Below are 27,182 nucleotides of genomic sequence, written 5' to 3' on the forward strand. Positions count from 1 at the left end.
AAGGTGAAGTCAGGGAGGAGGACAAAAAAGGGAAAATAAATAAAGAGAGGGAGGGAGTGAGTGGGGAGAGAGTGTCCTCATTGCTCACAGAGCCGTGTCACATGGTGGGTGATGAATGTGGTCAAACATCAATACAGTGTGAATAATGGGGCTTGGTGCACCATGTTGTTGTTTTTGCACCCATTTAAACACACGCACACACATATATACATACACACACATCTAACACTGCAATATTCAACCCTCCTCACCCCCATTTCAATATTAAAATGTGGTCCATTGTTTTATGTGGCTTGGCACATTACACCCTGCTCTCCAATGTCACCCGGCCACTAAATCGATGAACAGTAAAGGGCAGCTAGCGTCATCATATTATTTGATGGTGTGTTGCATTACAGGATCTTCAGGAGTTGCAGGATCGTACAGGACAGAAGTGGTTCCATGTTGGCGCTTCTGGTCTGTGTTTGGTGGTTGCCTATTTGTTTAGTGCTAGTCTACTGCAGGTGTATTGTAAAGTAGGTGTACAGTAACATTTATTGGCATTCTTACTTCATTCGATTTATGTTTTTATCAACTGTTTACATCACCCGATAGAACCATATAAATGCCCTCTGTGACATTGGTTTTGAGTTATCCCATAAATGTAGATGGATTTGTTTGTGCTGTGTGTGTGTGTATTCTGTTTAATGCCTTTGTAGTTGCTTCAATAACAGCTGTTAAATATCTTATAATTGCCTACATCTTCCTTCAACTACCTTACCACACCCAAAACATGAAAAAAGAAAATTAACACATCTACCATTTACCCAGGCTGTGTCAGCTTTGTTCCTCTTCCCCTGAAAATGCTTCTTTGGTTAACATACTGCTCTGCTCAAGGCATTCAACACCATCTATCACAGGGACAAAGGCAATTTGAGCTTTCAGCTGGGCGGTGATAAGGAATCGCAGGCACATTAAAACATCTGTCACACCTCCACAGACCCAGAGATATAGAGAGAGACACTGAGGAGATTACACCTCCACAGGCCCAGAGATATAGAGACACAGAGGAGAGGACACCTCCACAGGCCCAGAGATATAGAGACACAGAGGAGAGGACACCTCCACAGGCCCAGAGATATAGAGACACAGAGGAGAGGACACCTCCACAGGCCCAGAGATATAGAGACACAGAGGAGAGGACACCTCCACAGGCCCAGAGATATAGAGACACAGAGGAGAGGACACCTCCACAGGCCCAGAGATATAGAGACACAGAGGAGAGGACACATCCACAGGCCCAGAGAGATAGACACTTGGAGGAGAGGAGAGAAGAGGAGATGGAGTGGGTGGTTGTGGTTTTAACCAGGGACAACAGGTTAACGTACCACGGTAACAGAGACAGCGACACAGAGAGACATACTGATGGACACGACGGAGGCAGATTATGTTAATAATGATAGGGGCATGTTAGTAGCTAGTCTGATAGGTACTGTAGATGTGGACGTGTGGTTTCCCTTTACATGGTCATGTCTTGGGGTCGTGCTCCTGTGTTTAATTGGGGAAGCAACGTCTAACCTCTCAGCATGTCTCTATGGTGTGTTTGGTCCTATTCCTATTAGTGTAATCAACCATCTAGTTCATTCTTCTAATCTTCTCCCCTCTTTTCTTTCGTACCCTACCTTCCCCACCATCAGTGTATCCTTTCCCCTACTATCTCCCCCCTCTTTCTCCTCCCCCCACACTCCTCAGTATGATCACACTTAAAAGTAAAGACCACTTCAGCAGTTTATGGACTTCGGGAAAGGTTTTTATTGATCAAAAGTCTACATTAAGAGTCAGAGCGAGAGAGACAACCATTGCTTCACTTATTGACCAACCCCACGTGCACCCCACATCCCCCTTCTCATTTCCCCTACCAGTAGTCAGTTACGAAGGATAGTAACAATATCGACTGTAAAACATAATAATACATAGTTATGACAAAAAGGCTGACTCACAAAATAAGTCATTACCTGGACTATTTTATATTACAAAAAAATCAACATCCCTTCTGGTGTACAAAAAGATTCAAACCTACTTGCAGCCTACCCAGTTGTGGTCTGAAGGTTCAATTGGGCTCACACATTTCTGCTCCTGGATCAGTGTGTCCATTCCTGACACAGGGCTCACCAGCTTCCCTCTGGTGAGCCCTGTTCTCAGGTCAGTGAGTCAGATGGAGTCTTGGTGTGTCTGTCAGCCATTCTTTGTTGCTCTCTTCAGTGATCCGGAGTGATCAATGCACAGCTACAGCTGGTTGAAGGGGACCAAATCCATTGAACAGTTGATTTGGTTCCATTTTACCAGCTTTAGCAAAGCATTTTTGGTGTGAAGTCCAGTACAGTACAGTACGGTCTGAGGAGGTGGGACAGCTTCAGCGTCCTGGATGAGAGGGAACAGAAAGAAGGAGAGGATGAGCTCATTGACAGACACATATTGTGGTGGAATTTTTATGATCAAATGCACATCCACATAGAAAGCACACAGACAAAGAACTGATATTGGAGAAAACGATGCCATTGAATGAATTCCTAGGCCTGCATGGGGTAACAAGAGGGTAGGAGAGAACAGAGAAAATAATTATGGCAGTTATGGAGCAGAGAAAAGGAGAGAAAGAAGAGGAGGAGGTGAGGAGGAGAAAGAGAACAAAGGAGATGGGAGTGGGGCCCTACACATTAAAAACAAATGGTTCTATAAAGTGCCAAATAAGGGTTATTTGGCTTGTAACCATAGCAGAACCCTTTTTGGTGCTATATGGAACCTTTTTTGAAGGTTCTATAAAGAACCATGCTAATAAGGTTCTAAATGGAACCTGTATGGTGCTATAAATAATCCTTTCCTAAGGTTCTATAAAGAACCATTAAAAAAAGTTTCTATATAGCAGGGTTTCCCAAAGTCGGTCCTGGGGCCCCCCTGGGTGCACGTTTTGGTTTTTGTCCTAGCATTAGACAGCTGATTCAAATCATCAAAGCTTGATGATGAGTTGGTTAATTGAATCAGCTGTCTAGTGCTAGGAAAAACAAAATGTGCACCCAGGGGTGGCCCCAGGACTGACTTTGGGAAACTCTGTTATATAGCACCAAAAAGGGTTCCGCTATGGTTACAACCCATTTTTTATGGTTATTTCTAGAACCTTTATGGAGAATGGTTCTATAAAGAACCATTCTCAATCTCAAAGGTTATTTGTAGAACTATACAGGTTTTTTATTCTGGTTTAATATCTATATTATATTGTTACAATTCTATAGGTTTTATTGTTGTTGAATCAGGTGTGCTAGCTCTGGAACAGCTTGGGGACCCTGAGGAGAGAATTGAGAACTACTGACTTAGTCAACCTTTCTCAACTGACACAAGGCCATACGTGAGTCTTTCACAAGACACCGTCACATAGTACATATAACTATTATAAAACTACGGATTAGATCAACTGGAATGACACTCACTCACGGTTGCACAAAAAGAGCTGTGAGCAAACCACGCACCAAAATGTTATAATAATTATCACTAAAAGAGGACAGAACCCCTATTTAAACTGCAAAGAACAATTGAAGGGCTCAAATAGTTATTTGGGTCAGTATGGTTACACATAGAACCATCACCCTTCCCAAAGAAAGCTTGATGAACCCTCATTTTTTATTGTGTAAGAGAAAACAGGAGGTGAGTGCATAGAAAACGATGGCTGCAGACCTACTTGAGAAAACAATTAATTTATCACAGGCTTGTCAATACTGCTAATGAACCTCCAGGATTCGACACCTCAGGAATTAACTCCCATTGACCTCTAGAGAGCTTCTCTCTCTATCCCCCTCCCTCTCTCTTTCTCTCTGTCTCCCTCTCCCCTCTCTCTCTCCACAACTTTCTCCCCTTCTCTTCCTCACTCTCTCCTCCCTCTCCCTCTCCATATCTCCCCTCTCCCTCTCCCGCCCCTCTTTCTCTCGCTCTCTCACATTCACTCCTTCTCCCTCCATCTCCATCCTTCCTTGTGTCTACTTTCTTGTTCTCTATGTCTACCTCTCCCTCCCTAACTACCACATATTTTGTGCCTTCATTTCTTTATTGTGTGATCTATCATTTCTCCTTCAGGGCGATGTTGGCCCTCAGTGTATAACCAGCCCCAGTGGACTCAGCCAACCCCTAACTGTGTGCTGCTTGCATTGGGTGCAACTCACTCATATCCTTGTTCAATTAGCTTTAGCTGATCATTTAGCCATTAGGAAGTAAACCACTTCACACCCGCAACAGACTCCTGGCTCCACAAAATTAGCCATTGATATTTGCTGTCTATTTTTCTTCTCACTAGTAAAAGTGTTTTTTAATGGCTACGTTTTGGAGGATAACATTTTCATGATATTTAGTCCTGTACTATCATTCCTCTTGACATCTTTCCTCCATATACCTCGACCACTTCACCAATCCCTAGTCTATCTCTCATCCCATCAGAAAGCCAATGTAGCTACAACTGCAGCATACTGCTCAGCATACTGCTCAATCTCTCCCATGTGTGTTTCTAAGGCTGCATTTAGACAGGCAGCCCAATTCCAATATTTTTTTCAGTTCTGAAAAAGGTCTGATTTGAAAATGTCTGATGTGATTGGTCAAAGACCAATTAGTGGAAAAAATATCAGAATTGGGCTGCCTGTCTAAATGCAGCCTTTATATCTTCCCACTCCTTCTCTCTCTTTCTCTTTGATGCTTGTCCAGAGGGAGATATGTAGATACAGTATATTGCAGACATAGTATGGGATGCACACTCATATATAAGTATTAACATACATGCATGAATACTCACAGTTCCACAGAGCTGGGTTCCTACCCGAGTATCACCAACATCAGTAGTTACTCTACAACCTCAGATATGACCTCTACTGTTTAAAACCAGGTCATGTTCAAAACCAGGTCATGTTCAAAACCAGAATGTAATGTCTAAATCATTTCAGGATAAATGCTGAACAAAGTGTTATGCCTTGTGGCATTATAACTCACTGACACCTCAAAGTGCTAACCTGAACGTGAATGTGACTACAACATGTACTGTACCAAGTGCTACCAGGGCTTGGTTAGGCTTCTACAGAACAGAACTTTAGCAGGCCGATTAAGATGTCAACGCTGTTCCCCAGCTGTCCCAACATGAATATAACAACAGCGACACGAACCGTCGTACACAAATCAAATAAAAAAATGAATGATTTAAAAACAGGTGGGTGAGCAAAAGAGCAAGACAAACTTGTCACCTGAGAGCCCGGTGAATTGATGAGGGAGACACTTTCTTGTCTGGGAGAGGAGAGGAGAGGAGAGGAGAGGAGAGGAGAGGAGAGGAGAGGAGAGGAGAGGAGAGGAGAGGAGAGGAGAGGAGAGGAGACGAGACGAGATGAGATGAAAGGAGAAGAGAGGAGAAGAGGAGAGGAGTGGAGCAGAGAAGAGAGGAGAAAAGGAGAGGAGCAGGGGTTTCCACTAGATAACACAGCCACAAGGTCAAAATTGGCTATATCGTAAAAATTCATGAAAACAAAACCCTAATCTTAATTTAAGGTTAGGGTTAGACATAAGGTTAGATGTGTGGTTAAGGTTAGGGTTAGTTTTAAAATCACATTTAAGAAGATACATCGATGATATAGACGGGTTTATGACTTTGTGGCTGTTGTAACTAGTGACGACCGAGGAGAGGAGCGTAGAACACGGGGAAGGACACCGAGGCATGGCCTGAATTCTACCTGTCCCAGAGCTGCATCTACCGCACCATACAGCACTGCAGAATGTGCCCACATGAAAAAAGACTATAGTATACTATGATATAAATACTATAATATTAACTGTAGTGTTTTTGCTGACTTTACTGTAGTATTCACTGTAGTGTTTTTAAGGACTAAATGACTATTTACTGTAGTATACTGTAGTATAATCTAGTTTACAGTCGTATTTTCAGTTCACTATAGTATAAATACTGTAGTAAAAGAACTAGTATATACTATAGTAATTAACATAGTGTTTTTGCAGACATTACTGTAGTATTTGCTATAGTGTTTTTGTTTTGTTATCTTTGACATAGAAATGGAGGCCTTCTCCTTTAGGAAACCTACTGGAGAAATACTAAAAGAGCACATTTTCCATAACCTGTAGTTAGGTAGCGCTTCTGCTCTTTAGGGACACGATATGGTCTATACTTAGCATGTTGGTTTCTCATTTATGTGTGGCACAGATTGCGATATGGGGTGGGGGAATGTGCAGGGTATATGCAAATTAAATACTGTAGTATTTACTATAGTTAAAAAAGTGTAGTGTTTTTGCGGACTGGAGTGTTTTTGCGGATATTACTGTAGTATTTACTACAGTGTTTTTTCTTCTTCTGATAATACTGTAGTATTTACTGTAGTATTCTACAGTATACTACAACATTCTATAGTAAGTTCTACACATGATCGAGGGATACTACCAGTGCTTAATTTGAGCATGAACATGATCCTGCACCTCTGTTTTGGACTGTTTCGTTCCGGAACCCATTTGTCAGGATCCGGTACCTCGCGTGGTATGAAAAATAATTGTCACTGTTTGCGATGTAAACATTATAATAAAAGCAATCAGAGTTATGCTAATTCAAGTTGACCCATCTGTAATTCTCCTGGCTGCCCCCTAAACAACGTAATGTGAAAACGTGCCTGATAATGGATTCCTGTTGGGCAGCCCCGGGTTAATGATTTGCGCAACATTGTAGCCTATATAGACTAACGCGTGGCCATTGCTGTGGTGAGAGAGAGAGAAGCGCGCCAGTATCTCGCACAGAAATATAATGATATTCGCTTTCTGTGATATCTCTCTCTCTCTCTACTCTGATAGACATGAGCCTGCAACTCTCATCTCTCCAGCGTTGCACTTCATAAGTTATTTCCTTATAGAATCATAGCTGCGCGAAGGGTTCTGGAGGTGCTGCAGCATCCCTGATAAATTGAAATACATTTGCCAAAGTTATAGAATTACTCCTGTCTTTTCAGAAATAATTCAGAATACTACACCAGGAGTAGGCCTATAATTTAGCCACAGATGATCAACATATTTTATTTTTTATTTTTTATTGCCTAGCTATGGATTGTGTATAGCACAATCATGAGGCATGCCTACAGTCAGGAACGCGCGGCAAATCTGCCAGTGAACAGCATGCAGCCCAAACAGGCCTTTCTCAATATTTCAAATACAATCGCCTGAAAATACAGGTTGGCAAGCAAATGGATCCTGCTGAAAAGAGAAGACTAGTCTGTCTGTAGGCTACCAAGTTATCAACTTCCAAATAGCCCTAATGAGCGAACAGCATCGTTTTACCAAGTAAAACAAGAGAGAGATACGATTTTTGCACGAGCGCATCGGCCATCGCGGGTGAGTGAGCTGCGCATCATTGGGTGGTGAGTCAGTGAAACAGGAAAGCTTTTTAGGACTATAATCTCCTACTCATATTGTACAATATGTGTGTCTCCACACACCTAGGTCTAGGCTATTGACGGATTGAAGACGAAGTCGTTTTTATTGATCTCAGATTCTCAGTTTGTCAGTGTCAAAGTAGCCCGTCATTTTGATCATTTGTGAGGTATGTGTGTGTGTGTTATTTAGAACAAGGGAGTGTATTCTGTGTGTTAGATATTTCCTGTGTACTTGAGTGAGAAAATCAATTTAAGAGGAGAAGTGCTTTGCATAAAATCCTTCTCACACAAGGGTTTTCTATAGATTAGAGAGAGAATCCCGCTGTTACACTTTCCTGCTTTTCATTAAAAATGTTCCCTCCGTATGTTTTCCCCTTAAACACACACACCCGTTTAGCTCATATAGACAGTTATTTATAAAGTCATCTATACTCCTCCAGGTAAAGGTGATGAGATTGATTAATAGTGTGTCAGACAGGTGAAGTCCTTTGGATGTTCTTTAGAAAGTAAACAGTAAAGTGATGATATTAGAGGTGTCATATTCTCCAGGCATAAATTGTAATTAGTAGTCGAGCCAAATGCTCACCTCTCAACACCTCCTCTACTCAAATGCAAATTTGTACATGCAAATAGACAGGCTTAGAAGGTGTGCTTGTCTTGAGATGTGTGTGTAAGTGTGTAGGCTACTGTACTGTACGTGTACGTATGCAGCTCCTATATGCATACTTTTGTGAGGAATCAGGGGGATAGTGTGTGTCTGGTGTGTGTGTGTGTGCGCGCGCGTGCATGTGTGCGGGCGGGTGGTGTGCCCTCTATCAGTCTGGCTGGTTTTAGACGGACTGGATGCTTGTTTCTATTCTGGGAACCTGCTCGGCCCTGCATTCCTGCCCTTATATTGGAGATGGGAAGGAGGGATCAGGGTTTGGGACAGCTGGACCCTGGAGGGAGGGGTATGGAGGGGTAGAAGAGGAGGTAGGAGGGGTGCACACTGTCCCCTAGGAGGTAAGTGTGTACAGGTGGTGTAGGGGGCAACTGCTGATGAGACTATGTATAGACTTAAAGAGGGTCTGACACTCTGAACCCTGTCACACTGCGCAGCCTGTCACTTTGCTTCAATATGATCTTTTTTTATTTTAGATGCACAGTATGGTCCGTCCGTCACTCTCTCTTGCTCTCTTGCTCACTCTCTCTGTCACTCCCCTCTCTGTGTCACAATTCTCTCTCTCTCTCTCTCTCTCTCTCTCTCTCTCTCTCTCTCTCTCTCTCTCTCTCTCTCTCTCTCTCTCTCTCTCTCTCTCTCTGCCACTCTGTTCCTGTCAACCATTTCACTCAGCTCTCTCTCTCCTTATCTGGTCAAGTGAGCTCTGAGTGGTTCTCAGGCAGCTGGCCTGTTGAATGACACTACACCTCTCCCTTCCCTCCCCTCTGGTTCTGGAGGGCTGGTGGACCCAAGGGCTGGGGACCATCAAAACGCATCACTTCCTGTCACGTCCACATTGTGCAAGGCCCCGTGCTGCTCTTACACTCTGCCCTCTAGTGCCACCACAGATTCAGTGTCCATTGAACCGTGGTGAAAAAGTACCCAATTGTCATACTTGAGTAAAAGTAAAGATACCTTAATAGAAAATGACTAAAGTAAAAGTGAAAGTCACCCAGTAAAATATTACTTGAGTAAAAGTATACTTAAGTATCAAAGGAAATATAATTGCAAAAATATACTTAAGTATCTAAAGTAAAAGTGAAAGTATAAATAATTTCACATTCCTTATATTAAGCAAACCAGACGGCACGATTCTCTTGCTTTTAAAATGTACGGATAGCCAGGGGCACACTCCAACACTCAGACATCATTTACAAATGACGTTTATGTGTTTAGTGAGTCCACCAGATCAGAGGCAGTAGGGATGACCAGGGATGTTCTCTTGATAAGTGTGTGAATTGGACCATTTTCCTTTCCTGCTAAGAATTCAAAATGTAACGAGTACTTTTGGGTGTCATGGAAAATGTATGGAGTAAAAAGTACATATTTTCTTTAGGAATGTAGTGGAGTAAAAGTAAAAGTAGTCAAAAACATATATAGTAAAGTAAAGTACAGATACCCCCAAAAACTACTTAAGTAGTAGTTTAAAGTATTTTTACTTCAGTACTTTACACCACTGCCATTGAACAGAGTGCGGCCCTGGGCCCTGGGGATGCCGGCCTGTCTGGACCAGCCAAACACAAGTAACACAAACTGACAGAGATGTACAACAGTACAAAATGCACACACTACCTTGTGAAATAAAAAAATCACTCATGTAAAATCATGGAAATCATCCATTCATGACGCAAAAAAGGTGTGAGTTCACTACCCTAGAGACTGTGGGAGACAGCTCAGCAGAAACGTGGGACTTGAGAGTGACTGTATGTTTTTTTCCACTAGTCCATGTCAGTGTTGTACACTGTGGTACACTGTGCTGTGCCCCAGTCATTGTTAATGGAGGGCCTGTGACAGCAGGTTCTGGGGAAGATGTCAGTCAGTCCTCTGGTTAATGAGGCTAATTCACTCCCAGTAATGAAACAGCTTGACCTCTGCTCAGACCGTAAACTTTATCTACACAGCCTTTATTTATTTCTACTAATTATCTACTTAACCATATGAATTGGGGATGTGTTGTGTTGTGTGTGAGCAACACTACACTCTTAGAAAAAAAGGTACTATCGAGAACCAAAAAGGGTTCTTCGGCTGTCCCCATAGGCAAACCCTTTGAATAACCTCTTTTGGATCCAGGTAGAACCCTTTTGGCTACCTGGAACCAAAAACGGTTCTACATTGAACCAAAAACGGTTCTCCTATGGGGACAGCCGCAGAACCCTTTTGGAACCCTTTTTTCTAAGAGTGTACAATGGAGGATAGGGACAATTGGAAGGACTAGATGTGGTCACAGTTCCCTGTTCTTAGAGCGAGGGTTGAGCCCAAGGCCTACCGAGCCATTGAAGCCTGGGGTTGGTAGTTTGGTGGCATCCCCAGCTGAGGCCCCCTGGTGTCATGGTAGAGAGAAGGGGGAGTGCTGCTGCAGTGCAGTGTGGTGGTGTGCTGGCTCCTCTCCCCTGCATTCGGACGTGAGCAGAGCAGCACCCAGGCCCTGACTCAGCACTATTCCCTCTCCTGATTGGTTGATCAGGGAGGGCGACAGTATTGTAACAGGACCCTTTATCCTCCCAGCCCAGCTGGCTTCTCCTCCCTCACAAAGATAAAAAATGACAGAAAACCTGACTGACCTTGGTCTGTAGTTTACACTCCATAGGCCTAGTTTACGCCACATACATTTTCTATATTCTTCTATAGATTGTTGAGACGCAGGATCCTATCCTGACTGTGTCTAACGACTTTATATGGCATAATTAAAGCTCTACTCTGCGAGAGGGATACTCTGTGATTATTGCCTTGTTTATTTCCTCAGTCTTGATTTTACTTCGGAATGATTTAATCCTCAAAGCGGTTTTATTTCTTAACCTTTTAATCTAACGGCAACACCCTTTAAAGAATCAATAGCAATTTAGATGATATATTTAATTATTTCCTTGCCCTCCCGCCCTCTCTATCTCTATCTGTGTGTCTTTGCATAGAGCCACCAGATGTAAATTGGGTTTGATTATTTCTCTTCTCCTGCGCATCATGTGTGTGACTGGGTTGGGACTAAAAAAGCCTCTCAATTCTGGGTCAATGTAGCCTCTGCCGAGTCCCCAACAACTGAAATGGAAAGAAAGCCTGTGATGTGACTACCGCTTTTGGACGTTAACAAGACGACACTCCATCTTAACTCCTCCTCCACATTTACTGGATTGGTTGAGAAATGCAGAAGAGAACCTCCCCCGGCAGTTATTTTTCTTCTCATCAAGACCAGTATGTAGGGGATCTAGTTTCAGGCGTTTATTTCACGGCTGCTACGTTAGGTTAGGGTCAATATAATATTGCTTAAAAAAAGCGCTTTTCATTATACAGATAATCTCAAAGATGCTTAAAAACAAGAAAAATAAAGTACATGTAGTTCTTGGGCTACATATTTGCTTAAAAGCAGTTTACTCTTGGACACGCCATTTGTCTTGTTGGCCTTGACAGTCTGGGATGAGAGTGCTGAGCCTCTCTTTTGCAGCCCGGCTGATTTTAACCGGGACCTTCTTGCAGTAAAATTATTTACGGCTCGGGGAGAGGGACAGACGGTGCCGTTAAAGGCAAATCTCGGGCTGCGTTGTCACCGCTGTTCTGAGGCCAGGATGATAGACGGGTCTGGTACTGGGTTCGGCCGGCGCCCTGGTTAACCCCAGCGGAAGGCTACCTTTCGCCTTGCCACTCAGACACAGCAGAGCAGAGGAAGTAATGGATCCACTCAACTCCTAATGCCCATGATAACAGTACCCAGGTCAGGCTCTTAACTCACCAGCACAAAGAGAGAAAGCCAGAGAGAGACAGACATGGCAGTGATATAAAAAAATGAATGTGGAGGTGAAGGACTACTGGAATTCCATAAAAGCATCAGACCTGTACTCTACATTTAAGAGAAAACCACCTTTGATTTGATGACGTTCTCGCACTTTGTCAGAGAATGATGTCATACATACGCATTACAACTGGCTGCCAAACTGCAGCAGAGCAGACCCATCTTTCTTTCTTTCTTTCTTTCTTTCTTTCTTTCTTTCTTTCTTTCTTTCTTTCTTTCTTTCTTTCTTTCTTTCTCTTTCTTTCTTTCTTTCTTTCTTTCTTTCTCTCTCTCTCTCTCTCTCTCTCTCTCTCTCTCTCTCTCTCTCTCTCTCTCTCTCTCTCTCTCTCTCTCTCTCTCTCTCTCTCTCTCTCTCTCTCTCTCTCTCTCTCTCTCTCTCTCTCTCTCTCTCTCTCTCTCTCTCTCTCTCTCTCTCTCTCTCTCTCTCTCTCTCTCTCTCTCTCTCTCTCTCTCTCTCTCTCCCTCTCTATGCTTACCTTATGCAGACTGATTCTCACCACAAGCACGATCCTACTGCCCTCTCCAGCCCCCCCTCACCGCTCCCACCATCGCTCCCACCCCTCCCTTAACAAAGTACGACCACTTAGATATTTTAGCCATGCTTTCATCACCATCACTGGCAGGCTCACAAAGCAGGGCTTGATATACACTCTGCCGCCAAACAAAAATCCAATGCAGTTAAACTCAGAAAGGAGCTCAGGCGGAAGAATATGCTGGCTGACACGCTCTCTGTTGTGAGTGTCGGACAGCCCTTTGTCAGTCCAACAGTCCCCTGCTCGTCTCTCTAAAGAGAAAGAGGTTGTATTAAATGTGCTGTGTTTAACTGGTGTCACCCAGAAACAAAAGGCAGCAATAGAGGATGAACCCAGTTAAGGCCATTGAATAGATTTGAATCTATTGCATTTAATCTCTCCTTGTCTTCTAAAGATGTACATGAGAGAGAGCGGAGGCAAGGTGATTCAAATCAGCAATTCTGAGTTGCCTTGAGACAGATTATGATAAGGCAAAGAAAGAAGTCAGCCACCTGAGAATAGTTCTTATCAAGGTAAGGTATGCGTATAAATGTTAAGTCTGATGTTGCATTAGCTAACTATTGACAGAGCAAGACCAACAACTTTCAATCTGTTTGAGTGTAATTGAAAAAGCTTTGATAGAATGACAGGTTTGGTTCTCAAACTTTCCACAAAAAAAGTATGTGGGTGACCTAACTTTATAAACCTTCTCCCAGAATATACATATTTCAAGCAAACACAAATACACATTATCCTAATAATTCTATTGGCACATGCACCACTGCAGCACATGTGTACTCTAGAGGGTCTCTAATTTAACCCATCCTGTGTGAGTTCATGTTTTCCCCTCTGTTCCTCCTAGCTCTGCTCTCTGGTTCCTCTCCTCTCCTACCCTACAGTCCTTCCCCTTACCTTCAAGTGTCCTTCAGGGACCTTGAGCACTTGGCTTGCTGCTCTGCTCTGCTCCAGACCGGAATTCGCTATTGCTCCCATAACAGAGCCACACAATCTCTGTGTATTTCCCCACTAATGAGCCCCTCAGCCTGGCCGTCTGTCTGTCCGGCTGGCCAGCAGGCCACAGGCAGATCAGTAGCGTCCGAACAGTAATCATGCTAATAACTCAAACTGCTCCACTTCCCACTCATGTTAATACTACTCCCACTGTTACTACTGCTGCTGCTGCTAATAACACTGAGCCCTTGCAGATTCTACCACTGTACATTCCTACCATTACAGATAATAATCTGACTATGATACTGTAATAGTTTTTGCGCGAAAAGAGGAGCAATTATTTTAAACCACCCAGCGGCTGCTGGAACAGATCAGAAGACAGAACTCTTTATGTGTTTTAGGGGCTCTCTCTCACACACACATTCCCCTGGCTTCTTTACAACTCCCTCTCCTCTCTCGTTCACTCATTTCCTCCTTCTCTCTCCTCTCTTTCTACCTTATTTCTCCCGTTTCTCTCTTTCATTCTTTCTCTCCAGCAGTCCCAGTTCTTAGCTGTTCCAGCTTGCTGTGGCAGTGTAATGTTAACTCTCCCTGGCGTTGCACTCCTCTCATCCTGAGATGTATGTTCACTTACAGCATTGTTTAATCAGGGATACTGGCTACTCCTCTCCTCCTCTGTGCCCACCGTGTCTCCTCCTCTCACCTGCCACTCCTCCTCTCCTCTCCTCCTCTTCTCTTCTCCCACCATGCTCCACAGCTGGCCTGACACCCTTTCTTCAGCGCTACACTCACAGCTGCTGCTCCCAATTACACCCCGCTTATAGGGGACCAGCAGGAGGAAACGCTAGGTCACACACAGAGAGAAAACACACACACATCATGCATACACAAGCATGTACGCGTACACACACTTGTGCACACACGCATCCTGAACCAGACAAACACAAGAACAAGCAAACACCAAGTGAAAGTGTTCACACACTCAGACACCACAGTACTAGGCTCCACCTCACGTAGGTTAGGTTGCCCTTGTCCTGCTTTTACCATTTATTTATTCTTTAAATTCCATTAATCTTTTCTTACATTTATTCTGGCTATATTCTGGCTATATTTTGTTATAACCATAGATCGTAAAATAAATGTGTCCAGGCACATTGTTGAATCTTATATTGCCTTTGAGAAATATGATTCCCCCTTTGGCATTGTTATTTGACATAGCCCTATGTTGCAGAGGATGGGGAGGTTTATGAATGAGAGAAATACCTAGCATATGACTGTGTCATAAAACAAATTGATACTTCATAACAAAACATTGCTTGAAGTTAAAATATAAAGTGAAGTCAGTTCTGGAACATAATCACTTTTGGGAAACATTTAATTTGCAATTGTATAATCCTAGTTACCTTGGGTTATCATTATGATAAATTATAGTAATTCTTTCCAATCAATAATTACCATATTATTACAGCATAAGCTATATATGTTATGGCCTTATAAACAGAGGTTCTATGTAACGATAATATTACGACAACTATAAACCTCCGCAATGTAGTAATTGTCTGTGCGCACAGATGTGTGTGTGTGTGTGCACACGCATGTGTGTGTGTGTGTCCTTGTGTGCGTGCATACACATGTGTGTGCATACCCAAGTGAGTGTGTGTGCATTTGTGTGTGTGTGTGTTTGCGTGCTTGTGTGTGTGTGGCGAGGAAACAGTAGTGCAGTAGACATTTTCCCGGCCGACATTGACAAGAGGATGCTTCCATCAGAGTGCCCTTGTTCCTTTAATTACTTCCTCCTGCTTTACAGCTCCACTGAATTTTAATTAGCCCACGTGTTAATTTCCAGTAAGCATGGCCAGTTCATATTGTGAACTAATGGCTAGGGTCTGGGCTGAACATCATTACAAGCAGCTGGCAATTCTGGGGATTGGACTATACGCTACCATAAGCATACTATGTAGGCCTTCTTCACATAAACATGCAAAACAATAGCCTATGGCAATTATAATCAGTGAAACTGTTTTCTATTCACATTGTTAACATTTATTTGTTCCATGTTGGATTAATTATTACAAAAACACAGTAAAAATGTCAGCCTAAATTGTACTTTGAGAAAAAATATTTGTATGATCTAAAATAATTTACAGGGAGAGTCCAGCTGTGATTTTAGCGACGCAGTTATTAATTATGTATCCATGTAAAATGGAGAGCCCCTGGTCTGTTTTACAGTTCCTGTGTTTCTGCAGACAGAGAGAGCTGTGTAGGGTTTGGATGGGGTTATTGGAGATTAATGCAAGCAGATGTCTGTTTAATTGATTGAAACAAATTACCTCAGCATTGATCCCTGTTCTAGTGTTCAGGCCGATGGGCACGGCCCAGGGAATGGTGAGGGGAAACGAGGGGCTAGTCCGGAGCACAGAGAGGCCTGAGCCCCTGACCCTGCCTGTATACAGCTGGATGGTATGGATGGCCCACATAGGGGGATTCACGCTGGGTGTTTTAATAGAGCTTCATTTGAGTAACACTACTCAAAATGTCAGTTGTAATTGCACCGGCATGAAAAATCTTCATATTTATTTTCTTAGATGCAGCCTGTGTCTTCTTTTCGCTGATCAATCCTTTGATTGTGCTTAGGTCAGATCAGACGTCCCACGGTCTCTCATCAACAGCTGTGTAATGGCCAATTGACTAATTGACTTTTCAAAGTTGTAAATAAATTATGGAGAGGTCACAAGGTTCAGCACTATGGTAATTTGGTAATTAATTAAGCATTCTTTTTTTTCAGGACTGTTTGAAGTTCTGTATGTCTTTGGCCATTACTCTTTTGCTACTTTGTTGTCACACCTTAGCCACATTTCTGATTGTTCATATATTCAGAGACAATGTGCAGTCTTTCTCTGAGGCATTCTGGAATACTCAGATGTAGTTTTATCGCCCAGGATATCTTACCAATTACCATTTGATTGACTGATTGAGGGTCGTTAGTGGCAATGGATTTTGGGATAGGTCATGGCCTCTCCCTCTTCAGTCTGCCACATAGACAAGACTGCACTGGTGCTAGGAGCAATAGAATATCAATGTCCATGATCTCACTATAGAAAGTCCAGCCCCAGATAATGTGTACATTACGGAAAAATATACACTGAGAACAATATAACAAATAACAACCAAATCGATAGAGTGGTTGTTTGTGATTCAATAGTACGCATTCCCCTGTAACCTGAGGATTTGGAGTTGTTTTCCAGCCTACAGATAGAGAGGTGTTCTATTTGAGCTATAGTTCTGGAGGTTCACCAGAACAATAGAGTAATATACAGTACAATAGAGTAATATATAGTACAATAGAGTAATATACAGTACAATAGAGTAATATATAGTACAATAGAGTAATATATAGTACAATAGAGTAGAATCCTTTAGAGGTCCACATCTGACACATAAACATGAAAGGAAACAATACAAGGTTATGAGGAGGTGTCCTGTCTGTGTCTTTGTGTTGAGGTGAGGAGACACATATTATTGGCACCCTTGAAAAAGATGAGCAAAAGAGACTGTGTAAAATAAATAGTACAAATACTAAGTATTGAAAACAGGGGTGCCAATAATGTTGACACATTTCTTTTGATTATTTAAAAAAAGTTAAATATTTGCTCTCTGAGCAACTGTTTCAACCATACTATACAGTGGGGAAAAAAAGTATTTAGTCAGCCACCAATTGTGCAAGTTCTCCCACTTAAAAATATGAGAGAGGCCTGTAATTTTCATCATAGGTACACGTCAACTATGACAGAGAAAATGAGGAAAAAAAATCCAGAAAATCACATTGTAGGATTTTTAATGAATTTATTTGCAAATTATGGTGGAAAATAAGTATTTGGTCAATAACAAAAGTTTCTTAATACTTTGTTATATACCCTTTGTTGGCAATGACACAGGTCAAACGTTTTCTGTAAGTCTTCACAAGGTTTTCACACACTGTTGCTGGTATTTTGGCCCATTCCTCCATGCAGATCTCCTCTAGAGCAGTGATGTTTTGGGGCTGTCGCTGGGCAATACGGACTTTCAACTCCCGCCAAAGATTTTCTATGGGGTTGAGATCTGGAGACTGGCTAGGCCACTCCAGGACCTTGAAATGCTTCTACGAAGCCACTCCTTCGTTGCCCGGGCGGTGTGTTTGGGATCATTGTCATGCTGAAAGACCCAGCCACGTTTCATCTTCAATGCCCTTGCTGATGGAAGGAGGTTTTCACTCAAAATCTCATGATACATGGCCCCATTCATTCTTTCGCTTTACACGGATCAGTCGTCCTGGTCCCTTTGCAGAAAAACAGCCCCAAAGCATGATGTTTCCACCCCCATGCTTCACAGTAGGTATGGTGTTCTTTTGGATGCAACTCAGCATTCTTTGTCCTCCAAACACGACGAGTTGAGTTTTTACCAAAAAGTTATATTTTGGTTTCATCTGACATTCTCCCAATCCTCTTCTGGATCATCCAAATGCACTCTAGCAAACTTCAGACGGGCCTGGACATGTACTGGCTTAAGCAGGGGGACACGTCTGTACTGCAGGATTTGAGTCCCTGGCAGCGTAGTGTGTTACTGATGGTAGGCTTTGTTACTTTGGTCCCAGCTCTCTGCAGGTCATTCACTAGGTCCCCCCGTGTGGTTCTGGGATTTTTGCTCACCGTTCTTGTGATCATTTTGACCCCACAGGGTGAGATCTTGCGTGGAGCCCCAGATCGAGGGAGATTATCAGTGGTCTTGTATGTCTTCCATTTCCTAATAATTGCTCCCACAGTTGATTTCTTCAAACCAAGCTGCTTACCTATTGCAGATTCAGTCTTCCCAGCCTGGTGCAGGTCTACAATTTTGTTTCTGGTGTCCTTTGACAGCTCTTTGGTCTTGGCCATAGTGGAGTTTGGAGTGTGACTGTTTGAGGTTGTGGACAGGTGTCTTTTATACTGATAACAAGTTCAAACAGGTGCCATTAATACAGGTAACGAGTGGAGGACAGAGGAGCCTCTTAAAGAAGAAGTTACAGGTCTGTGAGAGCCAGAAATCTTGCTTGTTTGTAGGTGACCAAATACTTATTTTCCACCATAATTAGCAAGTAAATTCATTAAAAATCCTACAATGTGATTTTCTGGATTTTTTTTCCTCATTTTGTCTGTCATAGTTGACGTGTACCTATGATGAAAATTACAGGCCTCTCTCATCTTTTTAAGTGGGAGAACTTGCACAATTGGTGGCTGACTAAATACTTTTTTCCCCCACTGTTATATATATATATATATATATATATATATATATATATATATATATATATATATATATAGCTCTGTATTTGTATAATTTATTCTATAAATTCTTCTTTATCAAAGGTGCCAATCATTTTTGACCTGACTGTACATTACCCAGTACACTGCTAGGCTTCACTAAACTCTTTCACTCACATGATATCACACACAATGTAGTGTACTGTATTGTATTGTAGTGTAGTGTACTGTAGTGTACTGTACTGTAGTGTATTGTAGTGTACTGTAGTATAGTGTACTGTAGTGTATTGTAGGGTAGTGTATTGTAGTGTACTGTACTGTAGTGTACTGTACTGTAGTGTATTGTAGTGTAGTGTACTGTAGTGTACTGTAGTGTAGTGTACTATAGTAGAGTGTACACCCTCGCACAGCACAGCATAGCACACTGCTACGAACAGATTAAAGCTCCCACACAATAAACAGCAGGCCCACCCCAGGCCCCACTGCCTGACACCCAGATACACCGCTTTACTTATCATAACGCACCATGCTAAATTACACCATAGCACCACACTGACATATTGGGCCATATTGGTATGTAACACAATTATACCACATTACATTACACCTTTGGCCTGTATTATACCAGCTCACATTCTACAGTCAGTACTGTATTTCTGGTCATAATGTTCAATGTTACACTTAACTGTATCCTATTGCCCTCCCCTCTGTGGAGCCCCAGACAGGGTTGTCCAGTCGGACAGCCAGCCAGCCAGGCAGGTTGACGGGAGGCTGTGGTGTGTGGGTCAGGCGGGCAGCGCTGGTTTAGTGGGCCCCCCAGTCAGCTGGCTTTGGCTGTCTCAGCACGGTGCCGCAGTCAGCATTGTTGCATATTTAATGTCCTGATGAGCACTTCCACCTGCTGACACAGGCAAATGACAGAACAATATACCCCCCTAACCCCCCCTGCCCGGAACACCATCATCAATCCAGCCCTGCCTCCCCTCGCCTCGTCTCGCATGTTCGCCGCTATTCCCGCCGCCGCACCTCTCCCTCTCCAGCGCTCTCTTTCTCTATCTCTCCCTTGCTGCCATTCTCTCTCTCTCTCTCTCTCTCTCTCTCTCTCTCTCTCTCTCTCTCTCTCTCTCTCTCTCTCTCTCAGTCTGTCTCTCCCCTCTCTCTGTCTCACTACTGTCTGTCTCTGACCATACTACCGCTGCACATACAGCCTCTTCTCTCTACTAATAATTATCTGTCTGTAGGACAACCTTTCCCTCTGTTCCTTACAAATCCACCTTCACCAGGCCATAATAAACACACTATGCACACCCCATCATCACACACACATACTGAACACTCACTGAGCTCTCAGAGAGCGTGCAGTCAGGTCACCTCTGATGTGTCGTTTCATGCATTTCAGATCCAGATTGTCTCTGTAGGCTAGGTAGACTTATCTCTCTGTACAGACCAGTAAACAGTCAGTGGCCTCTCTGGTTCCTAACACTTTGGGATAGCAATGGCTACTGTCCTTTTAGAAGTTGAAAGATCTCTGACCAACTCGGATCTGTAGCTTTGTCCACGAGTGATCATCAGCTAAACGATTATAACTACACCCAGATAAGTTTCTGCACGGTAACTGTACCCAAAACAGGCTTAAAGAACAGACCCTCCTCAAAACGCAGGTAACGGTATTCAAAAAAAGGCAAGGTATCTACCGTCCATCCAAACCAGGCCAAATGACTATGCCCAAACCAGTGTAATTACTTACAGCCAAACTCAGACAGACACTGTGACCATGCGCAATCATCAGACAGACAGTCAATTATCTGGTGTTAGAGCTAAAGTGTCTCAGCCCCAGTCTCAGCTCTTTCCTCTCTCTGTCCTGCTGCTGAAGCCCATGGTATCCATTAGTAAGCATTTGTTCATTGCACCATTTACTGTAAACTGCTGTCTGTGTGAGTTGCCGTCACCCAACACACAAACCAGTTCTGATTCCCATTTTTTTAAACATTTTTTTTAAATCAAAGGGCCAAGAAAGGTGAAAATGCAAAACAAAAGTATTCTGTGACCATTGAAGTATGACATACATCTGTTTCTTTTTAGAAAGGTAGAAATAAATGGGATGAATGATATCCTAAAATCTATTCAGAGCAGGTGAAAAGTGCTGACTGATTCGCTGCACCTCCTGTACCTCCTCTGCAGTACGTGCCGGATTGGACTCAACCGAACCAGAACGGAGCGTAAAACTGCGTATTCCATCTCTTTAATTACTCCCACAGATACACACATCCACACATCCACAGATACACACACAGGAACACACAAGAACACACACACACACACACACACACATAAAAACATCAAACAAGAGCACTCACATGAACAGATTTACACACACGGCTGACGTATAGAGAGTATTCCGGCTCTTTCTAAGGTCAGGGGTCTCTATAATAAATTATCATGATTCTGTTGACTCAATTATGTCAAATCTTGGTCAATTAGTTAATTCTACTTATTTAAATCTCTGCCTTTTCTTGTTAGACATGTTTGTCTGTGTCCAAATGCGCTGCGTTTGTCCCCTACCTGGGATACATACTTCTTTACATTCCATAGTTGCTCTTGTTCATATGGGCATATAAAGAAGTATGTTCCCCAAGCAGGTAATGGTCCTTTTTTGCGCATTGGTTTCGCTCCACCTTCTCTCCTCTCTCGCCGAGGAGCAAAAATGTTGAATCAGGGTCCCAGGCCGACCCCTCCTGCATGACGGCCCCCCTCCCCACCACAAGGGTCCGAGTAGGAGAGAAGAATAGCCTATCCCCCACCACCCCTACACTGAAATCCCAAAGTCATTGATTCATGTGAATCTGACAGTCTGTGGTGTACATGAACAAATCTACTTGTTTCAGTTCAATTAATAAATGAGCAGTGCTAGAAATATTGGAAAGCCATACAACACAGCCACCACAGTTGTGTCCCGTTATGAGGTTCTATTACTTATCTGGTCACACCATTAATACTTTCGCCTTGTAAAATCTTACACCTCATTTCTCACGGATAAACCTTTAAATTGTCCCATCGCAATGAAAAATAATCAATTACATTCTCTCTTATCATCCATACGGCTATATTGTCTTTTTAATATAAGTAGTGTAATCATTAATATTTATGTTACAATGATTTTCAATTTTATTTTCTCTCACAAAAACCTGCATTGCCATAAATAAATACTGCACGGTCTGTAGACTACAACATGTGCTAGTTTGACATAAGGAGCAGTTTCTTACACAGGCTACGCAGAACGGCACACGATTCACCTTGAGTGTCACGCTTAGAGGTGCAGCTGCAGCGGAGGAGAAAGAGAGAGAGGGAGAGAGAGGGCGAGAGAGGGGGAGGAAGAGAGAGGGAGATCTAGCGCTTACCTAGCGGATAGCTGTCAGGTAGTCTCCCCGGGTTAAGATGCACCAAAGAGGAGTAAAACAATAAAGGAGAGACAGAAGGAAGATGAGGAGGAAGTGCATCCCCTGCTTTTCTTCCCTCTCAGTCAGTGTCCCAGGTGCTGCCTCTGCAGTCTCTCTCTCTCACACACAGCCACACACACACTCTCGCCCTCACTCTCTCTGACAATCCCCTCTATTTCCCCTCACTCTTCCCCTCCTCTCTCTCTCCCTCCCCTTCTCTCTCTCTCTCTCTCTCTCGCTCTCCAACAACAAACTTTTAGTCCAATGCAGTGCTCCCCTTGTCCCACTGGTCTACACCTTTTCAGGTACTGCTCTCTCACGCCACCTCCCCCCCCCCTCCCCCCTCCCCTCCCCCCTCTCTCTCTCATGGCCACACGTCCATTACTTTCTCTCTCTCTCTATGATATAGAGACTATACTTAACACTGCCCACTCCTTTCCTTTGTATATGTGTATCTGTGCTCCCCCTCCTCTCCCTTTCCCTCTGCCTCTCCCTGCCTGCCTCTCTTCCTGATCTCTAAAGCTCCTGTAACAATGTGGTCCCGGCAGGATGAGCAGACAGTGATGATGAGATTGAATGGCAGGCTATTATGGTCAGGTTTGGGGTTAGCAGACTCAGGGATTTCTAGGGAACTCTACAGAATATATGCACATTACTGTATAGGTATGTGGTTTTTCGTATTTGTGTAAATGTGTGCTTTTTGTGTGTCTGTCTCAGTACAGCGTGAGTGTGTGCGTTTGCGTGTGCATGCACGCACGCATGTGTGTGTGTGTGTGTGAGAGAGTGCCCTTCACCTGAGAACCCCATTCACCTTAGTCCCCCTGCCCCCTCCCATTAGCTTCTATCCCTGATCCAAAAGCCCTCCGCCACCCTGTCCCTTTAGATCAATACCCATTTATAGGCAAATGCACAAAGGCTGACTTGCGCTTTTAATAAATTGAACCATTGCTAACGTCAGTCTTCTAATGAAGGCTCTGAGAGGGGTGTAATCCTATTGGCGGAGAGCCTGTAGGTTAAGGAGTATGTGTGCATGTTTGCGTGTGTGTGTGTTTATGAACCTGTGTGTGAGCATGTGTGTATGTGTGTTTGGTCAGACACACACACATACAGTGAACAGCCATTGCTCTGCCTGAATTTTCCCTACAGACCAGTTTGGCCTCTGTGCTGACTGTTTGAAAACTCACTGATTCAGTGACACACATGAGAAGACAAGGAGGTAGAGAGAGACAGACAGACAGAGGCAAAGGGTGTGAGAATGAGGGCGAGAGAGAAGGAAGGAAGGAGTGTCCCTGTGCTGTTTCTGGTGTAAATGAGGTGCCATAAGAAGCAGCAGCCGCCACCACGGTGACTTACGACCCAACATGCAATGCTCTCCTTCACCACGGCGGGGGTCAAACTGCCAGGAAGCGTCTTTACCTGTGAGCGGCGGCCATTAGCCATGACAAATAATTACAGCCCCCTCCTAGAGGTCGCTCAGAGGAGGAGCATCATGGGGCTCTGAGAACAAGACATTATCGATTCACTAAATATGACATGGAGGACTGAAGCCCGGGATGACAGGAAGCTGTAGGCAATGTTTTAGGGAATTTGAATGCACTGTCTAATTTAGTAGAATATTTTACTTTAATTAAATTAAGGCAAATGTTGTAATTAAATATGTGTACAACTTTATCTACTCTTGCAGACTAAGTGGCTAAACAGGAACTATTTGGAGAGCGAAACGTACTGACAGAAATAAATAGGAAGCGATAGTGAGTGGGTTAACTCACCATCTACAATGTTCTTAGAAGTCCCATGTAGCTCAGTTGGTAGAGCATGGCGCTTGCAACGCCAGGGTTGTGGGTTCGATTCCCACGGGGGACCAGTATGAAGAAAAAAAATGTATGCACTCACTAACTGTAAGTTGCTCTGGATAAGAGCGTCTGCTAAATGACTAAAATGTAATTGGATATGCGACAATGGGTGTGAGGAGGTGGGTAGGATAAAGAGAAACAGACAGGGGCAGCCTACATTGTGTTTTGCGCACACACACATTTTGTATCCACTGTACTTCACCTCATAAGCATAGAATTCCCCTGTGTGCATGTGCAGTTGTATACAGTTATCTGCTGTATGTATGAAAGTGCTGGATGCGCAGTGTTGTCAGAGTCTCCATGCTCCTGTCTCTCAATGGTAGGACCTGTGCTTCTACAGGACTGCTGCGTGCATGAGCCAAGCCCTCCCAGCAATTAAACTAAAAGTCTCCCCCATAAATCACAATGCTTCTTTCCCCTCTCTCTCTTCCTCCCCTGTTCCCACCACCATCCCTCTCTTCCTCCCCTGTTCCCCACACCATCCACCATGGAAGGCAGGTTTGTGTAAATCACCATTGCCTGGGACTGTGATAGTAACAGAGGGAAGGCAGCCTCTACATCCCTACACCATCAACACACCCTGTCCTGTATGCACTCCCTTCCACAGACAGAGACCCATTACCAGGCATTAAGCCCAGTCTCAACCCTGCCCACTACACCTCCTGCCAGGGTTGAAGAGGGCTCACAAGTCAAAACACAGATTAATGGAAGAGTGTTGTGTATTCAAGCCCCTAAACATCTGGACAAGGATACCCGGTAGCAGGTCCATCTGTCCAAGTATTCAAATTAATCCTGAAATCAACCTCATTGAATATTTGTTGGACAGCTGCATCTTGTTCTACAAGGCAAGGTAGAGATTCAAATCCAACCCTTTAGAGTGTCTGCGAGTCAGATTCTTTTCAAACAGCTGCTTGTATATGTATCACAACCAGCAGCAGCCTGTCTCTCCAGCAGCACCTCTGTCACCCGATCTCCCCCAGTACCAGACCAGGAGTCACTGTGAACCTGTCACACTCAGGCGCTTGACAGACAGCTGACCACCACTGATCGCCCTGCTGGTATCTGGTATCTGATACCATGGTATTAGAGTAAAATTAGCCAAGTCAAACACACGTCTGCCTAGTTTGGAACCTTGCTCCCACCTTCACCTCCTTCTCCTCTCTCTCTATCTCTCCCTCTCTCGCTCTTCTCCTGAGAGTGACACATGCGTCTGTCCTGTCTATAGATAGTCCATTAGGGCCTGCTGTGATATGCTGGTCCCATGACTGCCCTCACTCACATTCACTGGTGTAATTTAACTCCGCAGTGCCAGTATCAGTCCGCTTTCAACCACTAAAACCTCACACCTGTCTCCTTCAAACCACAGACATAGTCAGAAGTAGTCCATCAAGCAGTCGTATCCATGACAGTGTAAAGAAATGACTCCTGATATGTCATGATGCAGAAAAAGTGAAGTTATTGCAGAGGAAGTGTGAATGCTAAGATGTTAGATAAAACAAGAAAAAGTAAAGCCATTAAAAATAATTACGTGAATAAGTGTAACTTAATTTATTAAATAAATTATAAACTGCACGGGTGTCCTTCAGAAAAAGACAAAAATACCAAAACTGCAAATTACAAATTCACCCACAGTGAAGTAAATGAATGCACTATAATTGAATTAAAGGAAAATAATTAAGCATGCTGGTTTATATATAATGTTTCTGATAACCATCGACCTTGTAGAGACATGAAATACTCCCCCTTCCCCACGCTCTTAAGAATGCATGGCAGTCATCCACTGGGGTTCACACATTGCAGCAATAGCCTCTCTGCTATAACACTAAAGCAACTTTGACAAGAGGAGGACTCTGGAACAGACAGCAACTCAGCGCTCGGTGCCCTGTCGGAGGAACTGTCAGAAACAACTGCACTGAGAAGACAGCCAAGCTGTCAGACTGACACAGCATGCACACACTACGCACACACACTACGCATGTACAGACAGAGATAGTATAGACATACGCATACAGTTTTTTGAATGCACACACACACATAGAGCACGTACCGGTATGAGGGTGATCTGCGGGGCGGTGTGGCTGCTGCAGGCAGAGTGTCTGTCTGTTCCCTGGGAGCTGAATCAGTGATGGAGAGTTTAGGGATGCAGAGAGGAGAGGAGGGTCATGGGAGATGCAGCTTTTCTCACACCGGATGGGAGGAAGAGGATGAGAGGAGGAAAAAAATACCAAAAAGAACCAAGGGCAGGTACAAAGAAAAAGCCCATATAAAATCAAAAGACTTTAACCTTTCTTAAAAGAGGATTTTTTATAAACTGATGTGTCATTCAAATGCGTCAACTCACGGCTGCCCATCCCTCCCTACCTGGCCATGCAAAGTTAGACTGAGGAAGCTTAATCAAACTGCAATAGAGGAATGAGAGAATGTGGACTGTGCGCTGACAGAGCTGAAGGACAAATCGAGAAGAGTGACGGAGGAAGGGAGGGAGAGGGAGAGGGAGAAATGACTGACTGAGTGAGAGAGTGACAGAGAGTGAGTGAGGAGAGCAGAGAAGACACAATAGATGACGGGATAAGTACAAGAAAGAAAGAAAGAAAGAAAGAAAGAAAGAAAGAAAGAAAGAAAGAAAGAAAGAAAGAAAGAAAGAAAGAAAGAAAGAAAGAAAGAAAGAAAGAAAGAAAGAAAGAAAGAAAGAAAGAAAGAAAGAAAGAGAAAGAAATAAAGATAAATAAAAAAAGAGGCTATGTTTTGCCTCAACGGCACGTTGAAGAGATTACATTTTTCTTTCTAACCTCTCAGCTGTCCATCCTTTCTCTTCTCCTTCTCGACACTGACCTCCCATATTCCACAGCGCCACTGTGCACACATCCAGAGGTCACTGCAACGCAGGCCTGTATCAACCTCCAAAGTACGGATACAAAAAATGAATGTGTCGATCCCATCACAGGGAGACTTCAGAAGAAAGTGTTAAGAAAAAATAAAGTAAGCAAAATATTTCTAAAACAAAACCCTGTCACCTGATGATGCTCTGGAGGAGTGGATGAATACATAAGTATTGATTTTGAAATGAAAAGTGGAAAGGCGGACATCACAAAGAACGAGACGGACAAACTCTGGGAGAGAATGGAAGGGCAGTGTGATCGGAGTAACCCCCCCACCGTCCAGGGGCTTATATACCCAGGTAGGAACGGCAGACATGCGCCCCCCTGACCGGCCCGCCTGCACCCCGACGCTGCCTGGCCTTATTTAGT

The 27,182-nt window shown here is 43.5% G+C and overlaps 1 long non-coding RNA gene and 1 other non-coding gene across 2 annotated transcripts; both read right to left on the minus strand.

The window, feature by feature from the left end:
* Positions 1 to 1,767: 1,767 nt before the first annotated feature.
* On the minus strand, positions 1,768 to 26,574 carry LOC121538309. Its single transcript, XR_005995190.2, has 2 exons — positions 25,982 to 26,574; positions 1,768 to 2,400 (listed from the first exon to the last, which is right to left on the minus strand). It is a non-coding gene; the product is annotated as an uncharacterized LOC121538309 (long non-coding RNA).
* On the minus strand, positions 6,069 to 6,121 carry LOC121538673. The gene has a single exon (XR_005995222.1). It is a non-coding gene; the product is annotated as a U7 small nuclear RNA (small nuclear RNA).
* Positions 26,575 to 27,182: the final 608 nt, after the last annotated feature.

Source organism: Coregonus clupeaformis, chromosome 24 (genome assembly GCF_020615455.1).
Source record: "Coregonus clupeaformis isolate EN_2021a chromosome 24, ASM2061545v1, whole genome shotgun sequence".
Taxonomy (NCBI): Eukaryota; Metazoa; Chordata; class Actinopteri; order Salmoniformes; family Salmonidae; genus Coregonus; species Coregonus clupeaformis.